The sequence below is a fragment of the Coregonus clupeaformis genome, chromosome 37, assembly GCF_020615455.1.
Source record: "Coregonus clupeaformis isolate EN_2021a chromosome 37, ASM2061545v1, whole genome shotgun sequence".
NCBI classification, from domain to species: domain Eukaryota; kingdom Metazoa; phylum Chordata; class Actinopteri; order Salmoniformes; family Salmonidae; genus Coregonus; species Coregonus clupeaformis.
Window position 1 is genome coordinate 28,554,463 of NC_059228.1, and position 12,574 is coordinate 28,567,036.

At 44.2% G+C, this 12,574-nt stretch overlaps 1 protein-coding gene across 1 annotated transcript in view; it reads left to right on the forward strand.

Moving 5' to 3' along the window:
• LOC121553522 overlaps nucleotides 1-12,574 on the forward strand; it is a 39,703-nt gene that overhangs the window by 9,692 nt on the left and 17,437 nt on the right. Inside the window, exon 2 of the mRNA XM_041866700.2 lies at nucleotides 6,812-7,415. The gene's annotated coding sequence lies outside the window, so the exon portion shown is untranslated. The remainder of the gene's footprint in view (nucleotides 1-6,811; nucleotides 7,416-12,574) is intronic.

The window sequence follows — 12,574 nt, forward strand, 5'->3', positions numbered from 1 at the left end:
TAGACGGCGCCGACGCTCCTCGGGAGTCAGAGAGGCACGGCCAATCTCCATGGGCTCAGGCTGATTGAGTTGGCTATGGGACTTGACAGGCAGGGGCTGGACAGAAGCGGTATCGACCCGAGTACGGATGGCAGGTTGACTGAGACGGCCCTTCTCCCTCCTCCGGGTCTGTATACGGCGGTCAATGCGAACGGCAAGGTCAATGGCGGCATCAAGCGTTGAGGGCGGGTCATGGGAAACAAGCTCGTCCTTGATATAGTCCGCCAGGCTATGGAGGAAGGCTTGCACCAGTGCCTCTGGGTTAAACGAGCTTTGACTGGCCAGGGTACGAAAGTCAATGGAGAAGTCTGCCACTGTCCGATTGCCCTGACGGATGGTGAGCAGAGCTTGTGACGCTTCGGCTGTTGGCGAGCCTAGGTCAAAGACCTTTAACATCTCCTCCTCAAAGGCACTGAAGGAGGCACAGGCTGGGGTTTGCCGGTCGAATTCCGCCGTTCCCCACAACCGAGCTCGACCGGTGAGATGTGTGATGACATACCCCACCTTGGCTCCCTCTGTTGAGAAAGTCCTGGGCTGTAGTGCAAACTGGATTCGGCAGCTGCTCAAGAATGGTCTTACTTGCTTCTGGTTGCCATCAAACGTTCCGGGTTCCCAATCCTTGGTTCAGGAGCGTGGGGATCTGGTGGCAGCACTGCCGGGCCTGCAGCATTGGGACCTCCAGCGGAGGGATGAAGGAGTATCGGTGGTACAGGAACAAAAGGACCAGGGGGGTGCAGGTGGAGTAGCCGGGCTTGAGAGTAGTTGCAGGGCTTGGGCTAGCTGTTGTTGCTGCAGTTGGAACTGTTGTTGCTGCTGGTTGAATAGCTGGAGAAGGGAAGCGATGTCGCCAGCCATCCGATTTATGTCTCCCTCAGAGCGTTCCAGTCGCTGTAGGGCAGTCCTCTCTGGCTCTTCCTCCATCGTGGTCAGGGAGTGCGCTGGGTCCATGATGGTCAGATCGTTCTGTCACGAACAGAAGAGGACCCAAGAGCGCAAGTTCAAATTCAGAGTTCTTTATTCAAGGTTACAGGCGGGAAGAGGAGTCCCAGGGGTGTCAGGGGTCTTTCAGGGTCCTCCTGTGGGTACCTGTGCTCCGGGGGTCACCAAATGTCCGGGGGTGTCCAGTCCAAGTGCTTAGTGTGTGTGTTCCCCAGTGATGGAGCGGCGTATCGGGCTGAGGGTGGTGAAACGTCTGGGCACGCTCATCTGGTGGTCGGAGACCTGGGGGAACACACACACACAACAGCAATATGAATGGCAGGCAGAAGTACAGATCAGGGCTGGGCAAATATCGTGGTGAGAGACAGAAGGCAGAAACGAGTTACCGGAGGGGCTGAAGATCGGAGAGTAGTCGAGGTCCAGAAGGCAGGTTGGGATAGACGGGGCAGTAGAACAAGGAGGCAGTCAAGAAAGGATCGGTATCACAAACAGGAGTCAGAGCGCAGACAGGCAGGTTACTGGTCCGGGTTTGAAGACGATCTGACAGGGCTTGGCTGAAAACCAGGGCTTGATATACTGGGAGAGGTAGTGGGGAAATGCAGTTCAGCTGGCAGAGTAATTAGAACAGAGTGAGGCAAGGTGAGGATGGTGAGTGGGAAATGCAGTGCAGCTGGCCAGGTAACAAGAGCAGAGCAGGGCAGGTGGAGCTAGTTAGGCTGAGTAGAGAGAGGGAGGTGAGCAGAGTGGAAGATAATTGAATGCAATTAATGTTGCTACCAGGGAGAGAGAGTGCTCATGACAAAGCAGTGCGATAAAAACAACAACACAGAGTTACATATGGGGTAAACAAAACATAAAGTCAAAAATACAACAGAAAATATATATACAGTGTGTGCGAATGTAGTAAGTTATGGAGGTAAGGCAATAAATAGGCCATAGTGCAAAATAGTTACAATTTCGTATTAACACTGGAATGATAGATGTGCAAAATATGATGTGCAAATAGAGATACTGGGGTGCAAATTAGCAAAATAAATAACAATATGGGGATGAGGTAGTTGGGTGGGCTAATTTCAGAATGGCTGTGTACAGGTGCAGTGATCGGTAAGGTGCTCTGACAACTGATGCTTAAAGTTAGTGAGGGAGATAAGAGTCTCCAGCTTCAGAGATTTTTGCAGTTCGTTCCAGTCATTGGCAGCAGAGAACTGGAAGGAATGGCGGCCAAAGGAGATGTTGGCTTTGGGGATGACCAGTGAGATATACCTGCTGGAGCGCAGACTACGGGTGGGTGTTGCTATGGTGACCAGTGGGCTAAGATAAGACGGGGATTTGCGTAGCAGTGATTTATAGATGACCTGGAGCCAGTGTGTTTGGCGACGAATATGTAGTGAGGGCCAGCCAACAAGAGCATACAGGTCACAATGGTGGGTAGTGTATGGTGCTTTGGTGACAAAACGGATGGCACTGTGATAGACTACATCCAATTTGCTGAGTAGAGTGTTGGAGGCTATTTTGTAAATGACATCGCCGAAGTCAAGGATCGGTAGGATAGTCAGTTTTACGAGGGCATGTTTGGCAGCATGAGTGAAAGAGGCTTTGTGGCCCTTCTCCCCGAGCTCTAGGAAGAGTCTTGGTGGTTCCAAAAATCTTCCATTTAAGTATGATGGAGGCCACTGTGTTCTTGGGGACCTTCAATGCTGCAGAAATGTTTTGGTACCCTTGCCCAGATCTGTGCCTCGACACAATCCTGTCACGGAGCTCTACGGACAATTCCTTCGACCTCATGGCTTTGTTTTTGCTCTGACATGCACTGTCAACTGTGGGACCTTATATAGACAGGTGTGTGCCTTTCCAAATCATGTCCAATCAATTGAATTTACCACAGGTGGACTCCAATCAAGTTGTAGAAACATCTAAAAAATGATCAATGGAAACAGGATTTATCTGAGCTCAATTTCGAGTCTCATAGCAAAGGGTCTGAATATTTACGTAAATAAGGTATTTCTGTTTTAAATGTTTTAATACATCTGCAAAAAAATTGAAAAACCTGTTTTCATGTCACGCCCTGACCTTAGAGATCACCTGTATTCTCTGTTTGGTTAGGTCAGGGTGTGATTTGGATAGAATCTAGTGTATTCTATATCTATGTTGGCCGGGTGTGGTTCCCAATCAGAGGCAGCTGTCGATCGTTGTCTCTGATTGGGGATCATACTTAGGCAGCCATTTTGCCTACCTTTAGTTGTGGGATCTTGTTTCAGTTTCTGTTTTGGCTTGTTGCTGTTAGCCTTTAGAACTTCACGTTCAGTTGCTTTTGTTATTTTGTCAAGTGTTTATTTAATAAATTAAACATGTACGTATACCACACTGCACCTTGGTCCGATCCTTTATACAACGAACGTGACATTTCGCTTTGTCATTATGGGGTATTGTGTGTAGATTGATGAGGGGGAAAAACAATGTAATCAATTTTAGAATAAGGCTGTAACGTAACAAAATGTGGAAAAAGTCAAGGGGTCTGATTGCGTATAGAATATAAGATTTTCGTCCGCGTATGTGGACAACTCTCAGGCTAGGGTCTTGTACACTCTGATCTACTATGACCCTGTTGGTCATCCATTAATTTATTATAATACGTCTTGCCTAAATTAACAACTGTCTGGTGGCCAGATATACTCTGCTGTACTTTCTTGTCTAAATTGACAGCTTGTCACAGCTTGCACTCCAACCTTCTATGTACAGCTGAATAAAGTTATTTCTTTATCTTTTCTTTATTTTTCCTTGCTACATAGCTGCTGCTTGCTCTTTGGGGTCTAAGCCGGGTTGTTGTAAAGCACTCTGTGAAAATCGTTGTTGTGAAAAGCGCTATATAAATAACATTTGTATTCATTGATTTTGATGTGATGCGAAATGAGCTTGATTGATGTTATATTGACTGCTAGTAATTTGCATATACTCCAGAATGTCATGAAGCGTGATCAGATGAATTGCAATTAATTGCAAAGTCCCTCTTTGCCATGAAAATTAACTTAATCCCAAAAAAACATTTCCACTGCATTTCAGCCCTGCCATAAAAGGACCAGCTGCCATCATGTCAGTGATTCTCTCATTAACACAGGTGGGAGTGTTGACGAGGACAAGGCTGGAGATCACTCTGTCATGCTGATTGAGTTAGAATAACAGACTGTAAGCTTTAAAAGGAGGGTGGTGCTTGAAATCATTGTTCTTCCTCTGTTAACCATGGTTACCTGCAAAGAAACACGTGCCGTCATCATTGCTTTGCACAAAAAGGGCTTCACAGGCAAGGATGTTGCTGCTAATAAGATTGCACTGAAATCAAACATTTATCGGATCATCAAGAACTTCAAGGAGAGAGGTTCAATTGTTGTGAAGAAGGCGTCAGGGCGCCCAAGAAAGTCCAGCAAGCGCCAGGACTGTCTCCTAAAGTTGATTCAGCTGCGGGATCAGGGCACCACCAGTGCAGAGCTTGCTCAGGAATGGCAGCAGGCAGGTGTGAGTGCATCTGCATGCACAGTGAGGCAAAGACTTTTGGAGGATGGCCTGGTGTCAAGAAGGGTAGCAAAGAAGCCACTTCTCTCCAGGAAAAACATCAAGGACAGACTGATATTCTGCAAAAGGTACAGGGATTGGACTGCTGAGGACTGGGGTAAAGTCATTTTCTCTGATGAATCCCCTTTCAGATTGTTTGGGGCATCCGGAAAACACCTTGTCCGGAGAAGACAAGGTGAGCAATTCCATCAGTCCTGTGTCATGCCAACAGTAAAGCATCCTGAAACCATTCATGGGTGGGGTTGCTTCTCAGCCAAGGGAGTGGGTTCACTCACAATTTTGCCTAAGAACACAGCCATGAATAAAGAATGGTACCAACACATCCTCAGAGAGCAACTTCTCCCAACCATCCAAGAACAGTTTGGTGACGACCAATGCCTTTTCCAGCATGATGGAGCACCTTGCCATAAGGCAAAAGTGATAACTAAGTGGCTCGGGGAACAAAACATCGACATTATGGGTCCATGGCCAGGAAACTCCCCAGACCTTAATCCCATTGAGAACTTGTGGTCGATCCTCAAGAGGCGGGTGGACAAACAAAAACCCACAAATTCTGACGAACTCCAAGCATTGATTATGCAAGAATGGGCTGCCATCAGTCAGGATGTGGCCCAGAAGTTAATTGACAGCATGCCAGGGTGGATTGCAGAGGTCTTGAAAAAGAAGGGTCAACACTGCAAATATTGACTCTTTGCATAAACTTAATGTAATTATCAATAAAAGCCTTTAACACTTATGGAATGCTTGTAATTATACTTCAGTATACCATAGTAACATCTGACAAAAATATCTCATAACACTGAAGCAGCGAACTTTGTGAAGACAAATACCTGTGTCATTCTCAAAACTTTTGACCACGACTGTAGGTGTACACATCACCTTTTCTGTGTTATCATGTTTGGTTCAGCAGATATGAAGGAAAATACATTGTCCGGCTATGGCAGAATAGAAAAATGGTCGCCACGGCCGCCAGGAGGCATTTTTGCAATGGCTCCCTTTCTGAAAATGTTCATGCTTTTATGAAAAAGTGAACATATCACCTACAATTCCACACATATCCCCTGGACTATAAACAACAATATTTTAATCTCAGCAGCATGCACTAAGCACAGCTAATTAGAAGATCAAAGGTTACTTATGTTCCCTCTGCTAGATAAATATAATTATTTCATTTGACCTTCCACAGATGTACAATTACAATATCCCAAACAAGGAAATGTTATATGTCTTACAGGCTTTGTCAAGACTGCCTTTTGTTTGATCACACATTTTCTGTCTTCCACTCAAACACCCTCTCTGCCTGTATTTTTCACCAGTTACCGTGGTGAGGATAGGTCCTTTACTAAAGGTCCCCATCCCCTGATCTTTACCCTCCTCTCGCACAGCCAATGGACTCCCACTCACACTGTTGCATATGAATGCTGTCCAGGAGTGTCTGACTCTCATGTTATCAAAGCAGGATAGAGTATGTTGGTTGCCCCTGGATACTAATCTACGGTCAGTTTTGCATTCCCAATGGTTAAGGTTACGATTTGGGAAGGGTAAGCTGATCCTAGATCTGTGCTTAAGGGAAACCTTATGAACTACAATAAATACTGTTTTATAGTGTCATAGCTATCTAATCCATTCTAACACATAGTACTACAATACTCCCATTACTTCTCATCTTAATATGACATCTCAAGCAAATTACATTCATGCTTTTTAATTCGTTGTCATGCAAGGACAGACATACCATGGCATGTGACATCCATGCAGAAGAAATAGACTTAAAATCACATTGTTCTCTTGTAACTTGACAACCATGAGCACTGTCAATTCCAGGCGGACATGTTTTCACTGTCTGTCGCCTCCCAGCAACTTAGAAAATGAACATTCATCAGGGTCCCATTGAGTATTGCAGTTTCCATAGCAACAGGGACAGAGTGATGGAGAGTGGTCGAGAATGATGTGGAGTGTGTAAGGGAGTAGGTGAGGTAGGAGTCAAAATAATGTGTGTGTGTGTGTGTGTGTGTGGGTGCATGTGTGGGTGTGGGGAGGAGGATGAGAGAGAGAGAGAGAGAGAGAGAGAGAGAGAGAGAGAGAGAGAGAGAGAGAGAGAGAGAGAGAGAGAGAGAGAGAGAGAGAGAGAGAGAGAGAGGAGGAGGATGCAAGAGAAACAGAACGTCTGTGTGAGGGGGCGTTTTTGTTTTCCGCCATTAAACCTTCTATTTTTGCCAGAGCATTCATTCATGCATTTTCCTCTCTCTCTCTCTCTTTCTCCTAGGTGGATGGAGTGGCAATGACACTGTCTGCCTGACTGAGCATCTCCTCATTATCATTCCCCCTCCCCTCTCTTCATCCAATCCCCTAGTCCTATCTGCCATCCCCCTCTCCACCACACACAGAGCCAAACAACCACCCCCACCACCCATCTCTAACACCGTCACACACACATATAGACACACGCACACACACACACACACACTACCCCTCTCTCCTGGGAAGCGATTTGAAGATTTGCAAGTGCAGCCTCTCATTTGTAATCAGATGAAAGAGAGGATTATCTCAAGGTTTGCTCCATCTTGTTCACGGCCAGGATAGAGGGACGGAGGAAGAGACTGGAGAGAAGGGAGGGAGGGCTCTGTGGACGGTGCGTGGCAAGAGGGGGGTCACCTGTAGATGTGAGGGAAGGAGAACCACTTTCCTTTTCCTTTCCAACATTCTGGACTAACAGGGCATAATCCTGGGATCTTGGGGGACAACTGGACTCTGTCACACAGAGAGAGAGAGAGAGAGAGAGAGAGAGAGAGAGAGAGAGAGAAAGAGAGGGATAGAAGGAGGAGAGAAAATAAAGAAGAGGAACGTAAGGCACGTATTCTTTCTAAAAGGTAAGCAAGGGTTACAACAGAGACCTTCAAGGATGAAAAGGGTTAAATCTCTGCATTCCAGAGGTGCAGAAATGTTGTTGTTGTTTTGTTGATGTTGTTTGTGTGTGTGTGTGTGTGTGTGTGTGTGTGTGTGTGTGTGTACATGGGTGAGGGTGGGGGTGGGGGGTGGGGGTGGTATTTTACCTACAGGTTATTTTTTGGAAAACAATGAATGCAGGCCTTGAGTGAGTCAATACATGCAGTCAGTCACCATCTGGCCCTAGTCTCATACACACTTCAGATACTTGAGAAATTATTACTATTTAGGTGTGTCTAACACATAGTAGTAAGAATATCAATTTGTTGCATTGTGTGAGGAGGTACATTCTGAAATATTTGAAGCATTTATGTAAAAAGAAAAAAGGCAACTAATGCATTTAATCTGACTTCTCACACCTCTACTTTCAGACTACCACACATCAGGTGTTTTGTTCTGGTGTCAGTGGGCAAAGTGTTGGCATTCCTTTCTTTATTACTGACTGGCTGCATGTTCCTAAACCTTTAGGCCATATCATCTGCCTGCTTTGTCTATTTTCTGAAGTGACCTAACCTCTGCTTTTAAGCAGTTTAGATGTAGCCAAGACAGACGACTTGTTGTGCCTCTGTGCTCAGTCTCAATTTATTTGATAGTCCGGATAGTCCACTATCAGTTCATAAGCAAATGCTTGTAATGTTACGATTAAGGTTAGGGTTAGGGTAAGGGTTAAGGTTAGTGCTAGGGTTAAGGTTACGTTTAGGGTTAAGATAAGGGATTAAGGTTAGGGTTAGGAATAGGGTTAGGGTAGTTGAATTGTTTGTATTTTATTTAATGTTTTTTATATATTTTTTGGGGGATAGATCAGCTTTAATATTGCAGATAGATTGTAACTTCCATCAATGTAATTGTCTGCATCACTTCCAATCCCCCATATGTTTTTTTTCTTTTTATATATATATATATATATATATATATATATATATATATACAGTGGGGGAAAAAAGTATTTAGTCAGCCACCAATTGTGCAAGTTCTCCCACTTAAAAAAGATGAGAGAGGCCTGTAATTTTCATCATAGGTACACGTCAACTATGACAGACAAATGAGAAAAGAAAATCCAGAAAATCACATTGTAGGATTTTTAATGAATTTATTTGCAAATTATGGTGGAAAATAAGTATTTGGTCAATAACAAAAGTTTCTCAATACTTTGTTATATACCCTTTGTTGGCAATGACACAGGTCAAACGTTTTCTGTAAGTCTTCACAAGGTTTTCACACACTGTTGCTGGTATTTTGGCCCATTCCTCCATGCAGATCTCCTCTAGAGCAGTGATGTTTTGGGGCTGTCGCTGGGCAACACAGACTTTCAACTCCCTCCAAAGATTTTCTATGGGGTTGAGATCTGGAGACTGGCTAGGCCACTCCAGGACCTTGAAATGCTTCTTACGAAGCCACTCCTTCGTTGCCCGGGCGGTGTGTTTGGGATCATTGTCATGCTGAAAGACCCAGCCACGTTTCATCTTCAATGCCCTTGCTGATGGAAGGAGGTTTTCACTCAAAATCTCACGATACATGGCCCCATTCATTCTTTCCTTTACACGGATCAGTCGTCCTGGTCCCTTTGCAGAAAAACAGCCCCAAAGCATGATGTTTCCACCCCCATGCTTCACAGTAGGTATGGTGTTCTTTGGATGCAACTCAGCATTCTTTGTCCTCCAAACACGACGAGTTGAGTTTTTACCAAAAAAGTTCTATTTTGGTTTCATCTGACCATATGACATTCTCCCAATCCTCTTCTGGATCATCCAAATGCACTCTAGCAAACTTCAGACGGGCCTGGACATGTACTGGCTTAAGCAGGGGGACACGTCTTGCACTGCAGGATTTGAGTCCCTGGCGGCGTAGTGTGTTACTGATGGTAGGCTTTGTTACTTTGGTCCCAGCTCTCTGCAGGTCATTCACTAGGTCCCCCCGTGTGGTTCTGGGATTGTTGCTCACCATTCTTGTGATCATTTTGACCCCACGGGGTGAGATCTTGCGTGGAGCCCCAGATCGAGGGAGATTATCAGTGGTCTTGTATGTCTTCCATTTCCTAATAATTGCTCCCACAGTTGATTTCTTCAAACCAAGCTGCTTACCTATTGCAGATTCAGTCTTCCCAGCCTGGTGCAGGTCTACAATTTTGTTTCTGGTGTCCTTTGACAGCTCTTTGGTCTTGGCCATAGTGGAGTTTGGAGTGTGACTGTTTGAGGTTGTGGACAGGTGTCTTTTATACTGATAACAAGTTCAAACAGGTGCCATTAATACAGGTAACGAGTGGAGGACAGAGGAGCCTCTTAAAGAAGAAGTTACAGGTCTGTGAGAGCCAGAAATCTTGCTTGTTTGTAGGTGACCAAATACTTATTTTCCACCATAATTTGCAAATAAATTCATTAAAAATCCTACAATGTGATTTTCTGGATTTTTTTTTCTCAATTTGTCTGTCATAGTTGACGTGTACCTATGATGAAAATTACAGGCCTCTCTCATCTTTTTAAGTGGGAGAACTTGCACAATTGGTGGCTGACTAAATACTTTTTTCCCCCACTGTATATATATACATATACATACATACACATACATATACACATACATACATATAAATACATATACATACATATATATACATATCCTTTAAAAAAATATATTTCCCTTTATTACTTTCCAACCCCACCACCCCTTCCCTAATTGGAGTAAACTAGTGAACAACAATGCTTAGGCCTCTACTTCCAGCTTATACATACTATATACATTGTATGGACACAGTCAATTTTACAATAATTCTATTTTGTTTGTTTTTACTCCTGAACTTCCTCTACCCTCAACCTCTCCGATCATTTTAATGATGTCCATCCGGTTTACAGATTGTAAATTGTTTTTTTTTTTTTTGCTAAAAGTATTATTATATTATTGATCGATTGACTATGACTTTTCAGATCACCCAGTAGTGCTATCTGCAGGGTTAGCTCCAGGTACATTTAGCAATCCTTCAGCCATTCCTGGACCTGTGACCAAAAACAAGCTACAAATGGACAGTACCAAAACAAATGATCTAATGATTCTGTCTCTTCGCAGCAAAATCTGCAGCACTTGGAAGATTGTATCCCCCATATAAATAACATTCTATTGGTAGCAAGAATTTTGTATAATAATTTTAATTGAAAAATTATACGTTTTGAATCTGGCGTCGTTTTGCGTATCAGTTCATAAACACTATGCCATGGAATCGGTACTTCAAAAATCTCTTCCCAACTATTTTGCAATCTATATGGGACGGCTGTCAATCCTTTGGTCCTTAAATGAAACTGGTATACTTTTTTATTTATCACAATTTTCTTTAACCAATTATGTTCTTTAATGCAGGGCCGACAGACAAGTTCCTTACTTTTTCCCCCTTCCATTTTTGCGGTAATGCTGCAATTATTTGGTTGTAATTTTGGGTAGAGCAGACATTTCCATATGTTAGTTGAAATGTTACTGATAGTCTGTAGATGGTCTGTAGAGCACCTACAGATGGACTATCCAAAAAAGTGTTACCCTGTGCTCTGTGCTTCAGATCAGATTGCCCACTGACACCAGGCCCTACAATGATTCCACTGCACAATGTTAAATGACTTGAGCGTTTGCTTCTATCTGTCAACATTGTAAACATTGAATTGAAAGGGCTTATTTTGTTTGTAGACAATAATGATTTACATAAACACATATTGTTGTAACTGACTGTGAAAACATTCAGCTTGTGAGCTGTCAACACAGATTCATTCAAGAAATACATTTAACAATGCACAGAGGCCATCATGCATGTCATGCATGTTATCCCAAAAAGATTGTAACAAATGTTCATGTTGTTGCCACTGCTTTCTTATTCAGTCTGTAAAGCCCTCGCAGAGCCCCTACAGGGAGGTGTACCATGGGAATGGGGTTGGATGGAGAGCTACCACGGGGCGTTAGGCTCCCAGGGTAGAGCAGGCTCATTGGTGATGCTTTTAGAGCTAAACTGGCCCTAGAGGCCTCTTATGTGAAGTAGAATAACAAGACACAAAATGGGAATTAAATGCACCATTTAAAAAAGCCCATAGAAGGGTACATAGAAAGGTACACTTCAAATTATATTCTTAATGTGTACCAGTCTGGTTTTAGACCTGGACATAGCATGGTTTCAGCAGCTACGCTTGTCTTAAATTATGTGTTAAATTGCTTAGATCATAGGGCCTCCCGAGTAGCGCAGCGGTCTAAGGCAGTGCTTGAGGCGTCACTACAGACCCGGGTTCGATCCCAGGCTGTGTAACAGCCGGCCGTGACCAGGAGACCCATGAGGCGGCACATAATTGGCCCAGCGTCGTCCGGGTTAGGGGAGGGTTTGGCCGGCCGGGATTTCTTGTCCCATCGCGCTCTAGCGACTCCTTGTGGTGGGCCGGGCGCCTGCAAGCTGACTTCGGTCGCCAGCTGGACTGTGTTTCCTCCGACACATTGGTGTGGCTGGCTTCCGGGTTAAGCAAGCAGTGCGGCTTGGCAGGGTCGAGTTTCGGAGGACGCGTGGCTCTCGACCTTCGCCTCTCCCGAGTCCGTAGGGGAGTTGTAGCGATGGGACAAGACTGTAACTCCCAATTGGATAGGAATCACTGTGCTGCCATATCTATAGACCTATCCAAGGCCTTTGATACTGTCAACCATCCCCTACTCATTAAAAGGTTGTCTGAAATGGTCCTCGGCCAGGCGTCTTGCAAGTTGTTTGGGAGCTATCTGTCAGAAAGGACACAATGTGTGCTTTCTGATGGTGTCAAGTTAGCTCGATATTACTAAAGGTGTCCCGCAGGTGTCGATTTTGGGACCTGTCCTCTTTAGTATTTATATAAATAATATTGGTCTATCTGCAAAAACCTGTAACATTCATCTGTATGCAGATGACACCGTTATGTACACTGTTGCCCCTACAGCTGACCAGTCTGTGTTAGAGCTGCAATTGGATTTTTTTGCCTTGCAGAAAGCCCTTTTTGATACTTAATGGTATCAAATACTTTGATACTTTTGATACTTTGGTACTTAATGCGGGAAAAACTAAATGTATTGTGTTTTCTAATTCTCGTAGAAATATTTCAGA